Below are 7,542 nucleotides of genomic sequence, written 5' to 3' on the forward strand. Positions count from 1 at the left end.
CTTTTTTCATACGTAATTTTTGTTAGTAATTTGTTGGATAATTCATAATGATATATGCAGCGAGGATATCATAATTATAGGTAATTATTGTATCTAAATATGAGTATCTTGCTTAAACTTTCTTAAGTATTTGAATTTGATGGCTCTTTCGTCAAATTAAGGAGAAAAAAAAAACCTACGTATCCCCTTTACCCCTATCCATTTATGATGTTAATAGATTCCTTAATTGCTTTCTTATTTTGTTGTAAATAGAAAAGAAATGCACTAACAACATCAACTCGATCTAATAAAAAACATATCGGCATTAGTAATATGTTAATATCACTCTCACGAAAAAGAAATTATAAATGTGGAGACACTATATTGACCAAAAGACTTTGAGTGGCGAGCATGTTCGGGATTCAACCATTTCTTGGCCGATATGGTATTAGTATTAAAGGTACGGGGATTCAACTTTCGCGCTCTTCAAAAAGGCGGAACAAAACTTGAAAAGAGGAAAATTAAAGATAGGACAGATAAAAAAATAATCTTTTGTATTGTCGGATAATAACGAATTTCCAAAAACAAAAAAAATCAAAATATCACATTGCAGACGAATCCTTTTATCTCTCTGTTTTTTTTTTTTTTTTTTTGCGCGGGTCCCTCCATCGATGTAAGATAATCACTCTCTCGTCTACCGAAAGGACACTGTTCAGTTGACTTCGTGCGATGTCCAATTTTGGCCGTGTTCTCCAGCATCAGTCCAAAGAACATTTGGCTGGGGCTCCTCCAAGCACATGCAATCACGTGATCACCGAAACACAACACAACACCACACCACACACACGCCCCCAAACAAAAGAGGAAGAAGCTGCTCTCGCCGGCCGATTCCGAAGCTCGATCATCGTCTATGGAATTAGACACGTCACGGGTCTCGAGAAGAAGGGTTCGGAAACCAACCCCCCCCAAACAAGAGGAAGAAGCTGCTCTCAACGGCTCCGATTTCCCCACGTGGCCAATTCCGAAGATCGATCATCACCTCTAGGGTCCGACACGTCGCGGGTCTCGAGATAGAGGGAACAGAAGAAGTGGGGTCGGACAATCGCCTCCCCCTCTCCCCAAATGGCTCCTGGCTTGTGCAACGGAGAACACGACATTAACATTTGAAGATCTCACGAGCGCAATAAAACGAAGGTCTTCGGCATCGTCTGAAGAGGCGAAGCTAAGAACAGGTCGTCAATCTCTTGCCTTTTTCCAATCGAAATATTAATGGGGTTGTCATGTTCATGTCCATGTTTTCCCCATCTTTCGTGCAAGCAAAAGCGTAGGTGGACCCGATTCGGACAGAGGTCCGATTAGATTGTCACCCAATCCCAAGTCTAATCAATCATCTCCACCATAGGCCCTTTGTCCATTCCTAAGAAACGCAACAAGACATTAAAATTGGCTAACTTGTGTTCGGATGGAGGGGAGAACCCAAATTTTATTCCACTTTCGAATACCTGTTGAGATGTGGATAAGCCAAAAAATTTAGGAAATATACACATGAAGATAGAACATGTTAGGTCCCCCCCCCTTTTTTTTGTCTGTGGCCGATTGGTTCTCTTTTCGTGTATATTGTCATGTACCTTTTAAGTCCAACTAATCTTAGAAAGCTTACAGCATTATCACCGCACTTATCGGCTCGTTGGGTGGTGACTTAGTAGCGATGGGATCGATGACCAAATTCGTATTGTTCCGACTAAAGAAGTATGTGGTTCGAGTTTTCGCTCTCGTGCAATTCTCATTCCGATTTTATCCAAACGAATGGGAATGAATTTTGATCGGAATTGAGTCCGGGGAAGATTTTATTGATGTTAGCGAAAAAAAACTGTAAATTTATCATCTTCAAAATCACTTAGAAATGGCACGGATAAAACGAGGGATATTATCGTAATAAGGGGTGTTCTACTTAATCAATCAACTCAACCAACCAAAAACCCCTCGCCTTTTGACATTATCATGGAAAGAAGATTTTCAAAAGTCAAACTTTTGCTTGCGACCTCCTCGTAAGTCCACCACTAAATTAGGCTTTCTTGTCTCTAAAATTGACCTTGTCCCCTATAATTTCAGTTTTATTTATTCAAATAAATTACATTTTAATGCAACACAAAAGGAAAAAAGAAAAGAAAAGAAAGAAAAGCCATTAATTTCTCTTCGTGCGTCGTCCTCTTTTCTGCACTTTTTTCATGCCTAGGACAATGCGGGCGCAACATCCGACCTGGAAAGTGATTATACCAAGTCTATATAAGTCCAACAGTCACAATCACTCATAATGAGGCCCATAATCAGCAACGTTGCTCCATGTTTTTTGTCGTATTAAAAACCTTAATAATCTAGTTGTCCTAAGCCTTCGTGTCATTTCAAATAGAATATTGGGTGATTAAATTAATCGATTATGCGGAGAAAAAAATGTGCTTATAGCTGTTAATGGAAGTATTATTATAAGTGGAGAGCGACGGGGGCTAGCCTCAGATCTAGTCCATTGCCTAGAAAATAAAATTATCACAAGTGCTTAGTTGGACATTTCGGTACGTGCACCTCGATTTTCAACCGTAACTCTAGAACATGCGACCGTGTTTTGAATATTGAACGGAGTTAGGAAAGGGGTTCTTTATCACTGTATGGCTCCTGTAATTGCCCCCTTTTTAAGGTTATTAATCGGTGAATTAATTGTAAGAAGTGAAACAAAAAAAACCTACATGATAATTGAGTTGGTTGTTTTTTTTTTTTTTGAAGAGTTGGGCGTTACTGAAATTATATTCTCTAATGTATCATTAAGTGAAGAACATCATTTGTTTGCATACACTAAATCTTGTACGTTTTAAACTTCTTATTTGGGTTGAGTAGGTCCAACCACATCTTGGCCCAAAAACAATTCATTTATCAGAGCCCAAGCCTAAATCTATGTCTCCCCTTGTTTAAACCATTATCCCCATTGTTGTGAATAAATCTAAGGTATAATGACACCCCCCTTAAAAATCAAAATCGCCGTTAAGTTTGGCCGAGGGAGTGTTGAGTTGGCCAATTCAAAAGCACGTCACAGTTTTATTTGTGCGTTTAGTATCGATGTGGATTTTGTGGTACCAAGTAGGGGACCGCATCTCAATCTGAGATGGTTCAGCGGCAAAGTTAGTTGGTTCAATGCCAGCGGTCCAGCAACAGGTTGTGGTTCTACTATCGAGCTGATTTGGTTGAGCTTGAGGTTCTGCAATAAAGTTTGCTCAAATGGAGAAGATGATGACTGCGATCGAGCGGATTTGATTATGACGAGAGAGAGAGAGAGAGAGAGAGAGAGAGAGAGAGAGAGAGAGAGAGAGAGGTGATGTTGGCAAACCGTATCACCTATAAGGGGTGAATAAGTGATTTGAAATACCTTGAAAAATATTACGAAATTAAAAATGTCAAGTTTGATATGATCGTGATTGGGTAAACGGTATGTTGCTGTAAATAGGTTAGGGTTATATCAAGCAATGTAGTGCGGTGCTTCTATCAGTTAGTAAATAAACGACAAGCAAAAAGATAAATAACAATTCACTCAAAGCTTATAATTGTTCGGCTTAATGTAAGCATACATCCACTCTCCTAGATCAACAGCATACTTGTTGGATTCCACTAAAAATATTCTTGAAATTACACTAGAATATACAACTTGTACTCAAGCACTTCTCCTTGAAGCTGGTGCTACATATATCCAATTTGATAGACCTCATTATCTCATACCTAAGCATAAACTATAACACCGCAAACACTTTTTGAAAAATTGCGAATTGAATGCTCTTAGAAGACAATATAAATTTAAAGCTTTCCCTAATTTGAATTTGTGATCTCTCTCTCTCTCTCTCTCTCTCTCTCTCTCTCTCTCTCTCTCTCTCTCGACGCCTTGGTCTCCTTTTATACTCTTAAACATCTAATCTTCAAGAGGATCAATCTCCAATCTAACCGTTGGACGATTGTTGAGAAGATTGTGATAGCGATTGAAGTCAATCAATCAGAATTCTCGTAATTTGATCGCTCATATAGTCGAGTCTTGGTTGTTATGCCCATGATAAGATCTTATCTCATGCTTCAAATGTTGTGTTTGATCGCTAATTTCTAACCATGATAGAACTAAAATGATGGGATATGAAATCAAAGAGTTTGCTATATTTTATCCACTATTTGGTGAATCACCATAATAAAACAAGATGTTATATCCTATCATATGCATTTTTGGTAGGGAAATGTATGACATTATAAAAAGAACCCAAAAATACGACAATGGATGTGGTAAGAATGCATTCTGGCAATTAACTTGTGATTATTGTACGAGCTAAACATTGAATGGTAAATGAGTTCATTGCAGCATTCTAGAATCATAGGTCGTGATAAATATAAATGAGCTACAACGTTATCAACGCAATAGATCAATCAACGAATTCCAAATGTAGTAAGACAAATAACTATGATCATTCTCATATGTGATTTCGAGTAGTATAGTGTCTTGACTCTCTTGTTGCTTTCATGAGCTTTATCATGAACTAGAGAGTTACAAAGGAAATGAAGCTTCTGCTCTTTCGTGGTTTTCATGCAGCTTCAATGTGATTGAGAAAACTACCAAGAAGTCATGAAGCTTTAATATGAACCGGACTAACGAATGAGAAGGAGAAAGAGAGGGTAGCTTTTTTAAGAAATCTTCTTGCTTCTCGTTCTTTAATAATTAGAACTATCCTTTATAAGTATGAATCAATTTGTTTACAATTTAAGCTCTTCCGCTTCGTTATTATTTACTTATTTTTTTTTTCCTTTTTTTTTCCTTTCATTTTTTCGCTCATCATTCCTTAATTAAATTTTTATTAAATAATAAGCTATGCTTATATACTTGAAACATGTAACAAATGTGAATATCATAAATATATAAAGAGAATATAATTGTAGAGTAGAAAAAGATTCACATATATAACTAACGGGGTAAGTACACCGCAAGTGTCACAATTTTTGTACAACACTCACTTGAGCGCCATAACTTTTTTTTTTCGGTCACTTGAGTGCCATATTTTTTAAAAATCGATCATTCGAGTGCCATTTCCGACGAAAGTCGATTACTTGAGTGCCAATTCCGGCAAATCATCATACGTGGACTTTATTATTATTATTATTATTATTATTATTATTATTATTATTTATTTTTAATGACACATGAATTTTTTAAATTTTTTAATATTTTCTAGAATACTTTCTTATTTTTTATTTTTTTCAATATTTTTAAATTTTTTGGATTTTTTTCTTATTTTTTTATTTTGATATTTTTTGGCCACGATCGGTCGGTCTAGCGACGAGGGCCAACTCGCCCCGAGCCGACGAGGCCGCGACGACCCCGGGCGGCGGTCGTCGTGGCCTCTACGGCCGCACTCGAGGGCGCGAAGGCCCTTGCTGGATTTGGGCGAGGGCCCTTGCAGCCCCGGTGGCCACAGGGGAGGGGGCCCCCGCCCGAACTTGGTGAGAGCCGTCACGGCCTCGTTGAGTTTCACATCCATATTTGGTCGCCGGTCCGACGTCCCATCAACTGTTGCCGTGGTAGTTGACGGTCCGTATTCTCGCATCTGTGTCAACAATCGGCGTTCGTCACCATCTGCTCTTTCTCACCTGCTCATGGTTGCCGACGGTCTGGATTCTCGCTTCGCCGAGTTCCACATCCAGATAATTGTAGTTTTGCATTCCCCAAACCAAAGACAAAAATACAAATGAATAATGAAAATGAAAATCCTCCCTTTTTCACTTGCTCTTTTCGCTTTGTTCGTCATTATCTCCGCTCATCGTTCCTCCGCTGAATCTGGCTTGCGATGTCGACGATCCTGAGGAAGATCGTCGAACTGGCGGCATCCAACCGGCCGTCTTCCACTACCGCCGGCTAGTCGACAAACCGCGCGAGCTCACCGGCCCGATCGTCCCCGGGGGCTTTCAAGAGTCTTCCGGAGGATGTGCTGGTGCAGACTTTGAGGTTGTTGGGGCGACGGACGCGATGAAGACCAGCTTGGTGTGCAAGTCATGGAAGTTGGTCGCCCGTGGCCGGCCAGGTCGTGAAGGCCCTCGCCGAGATCTAGCAAGGGCCTTGGTGCCCTCGCCCGTAGCCGCAGAGCTTGTGACGGCCACTATTCGGGGCCGTTGCGGCTTCATTTGGGCGGGACGAGTCGGCCATGGCCCCTAGGCCCTCCATTGGTGGCCGGTGAGGGTTGCCGATGACCCTCGCCGGCCAAGGGACAAAAAATCAGTAAAGAACCAAAAAAAGAAGAAGGAATTTTCAAAATAAATAAAAAAAATTTGAAAATTTTCATATGTGCATTAAAATATTTTAAAAATAGTTCGTTGGTGTCACGTCGGCTTGTCCGGCTGCCAAGTCAGCTTTTTTGGCGTCCACATAAGCGACGACACTCAAGTAATCAATTTTTGAAAGTTATGGCACTCAAGTGATCGCCGTACAAAAGTTATAGCACTAGTAGTGTACTTTCCTCTATAACTAACAATAGAAACAAGTAAAAATTAGTGTTTGATTTGTCTTTTTTATATTAAAACTTAGATATTATTTATGTTAGTGTTTTAATGTTTTAATAAAAAAAATTATTAGAGAAAAATAAATTTTATATCATGGACATAAAAAATTCCACCCAACTTTATCATTCCCCGTATGACATATGTGATATTTTATCCACGCTAAATCTCTCTTACCAAACATTGCCAAAGTGTTCGTAAAAAAAAAAAAAAACATAGCCAAAGTGTACATTTATCGAACAATTTACGAGATGTTTTAGTACTTGCTTGAGCTATTTTCACCCCTTATTGACTCCCGACACCCCATATTGCATTGACTTACTATATTATCTTTTGTGTGTCCCGCTATTGATTTAAGATCAATGTTTCCCTTTTTTGTCCATTTTTGAGAAAACTACCCAAAATTATTCCTTGATATATATGGTTTAAGTAAATAATTACTTCTCATTAATGTAATTGAAAAATTTTATTGTCTAATTTAGGTGCAATATTTTCTCCATGAGAGCAGCCCAGTAGCTGAATAGATAATATCATTTATTAAGCTGCATACGCAACATATTATTGCAGTACATTTATACTTTGCGGATAATTTTCTTTTCAAGGATGGTTCTATAAAATTCTAATGCATTTAGAATTGACAAAAAAAATATGTGTTTGCAAATGATTTGAATATGTTGTCTTATAATGCTATTACAATTGCCATAATTTCTTATCAAAATTTGATTATACCTGTAACAAAGATAGTATTCTATATAATAATGTTTAGGGAACATTTTCTTTTGCATTTGTATGATAACAATAGATGTTCATATTTTTTATGTGCTTAGCTTTGTCGTATTTTTATTTTTTTTAAAGTATTTTTTAAAACATCATGCATCGATGGCATGACAAATAATAGCTATAGGACTACTGCATTCACCAAATAAAATGAAAGTTGAGCCGTTACAATATACATACTACAACATTAATGACATATATTAATGACTGATAAATGGT

Source organism: Rhodamnia argentea, chromosome 9 (assembly GCF_020921035.1).
Source record: "Rhodamnia argentea isolate NSW1041297 chromosome 9, ASM2092103v1, whole genome shotgun sequence".
NCBI lineage: Eukaryota > Viridiplantae > Streptophyta > Magnoliopsida > Myrtales > Myrtaceae > Rhodamnia > Rhodamnia argentea.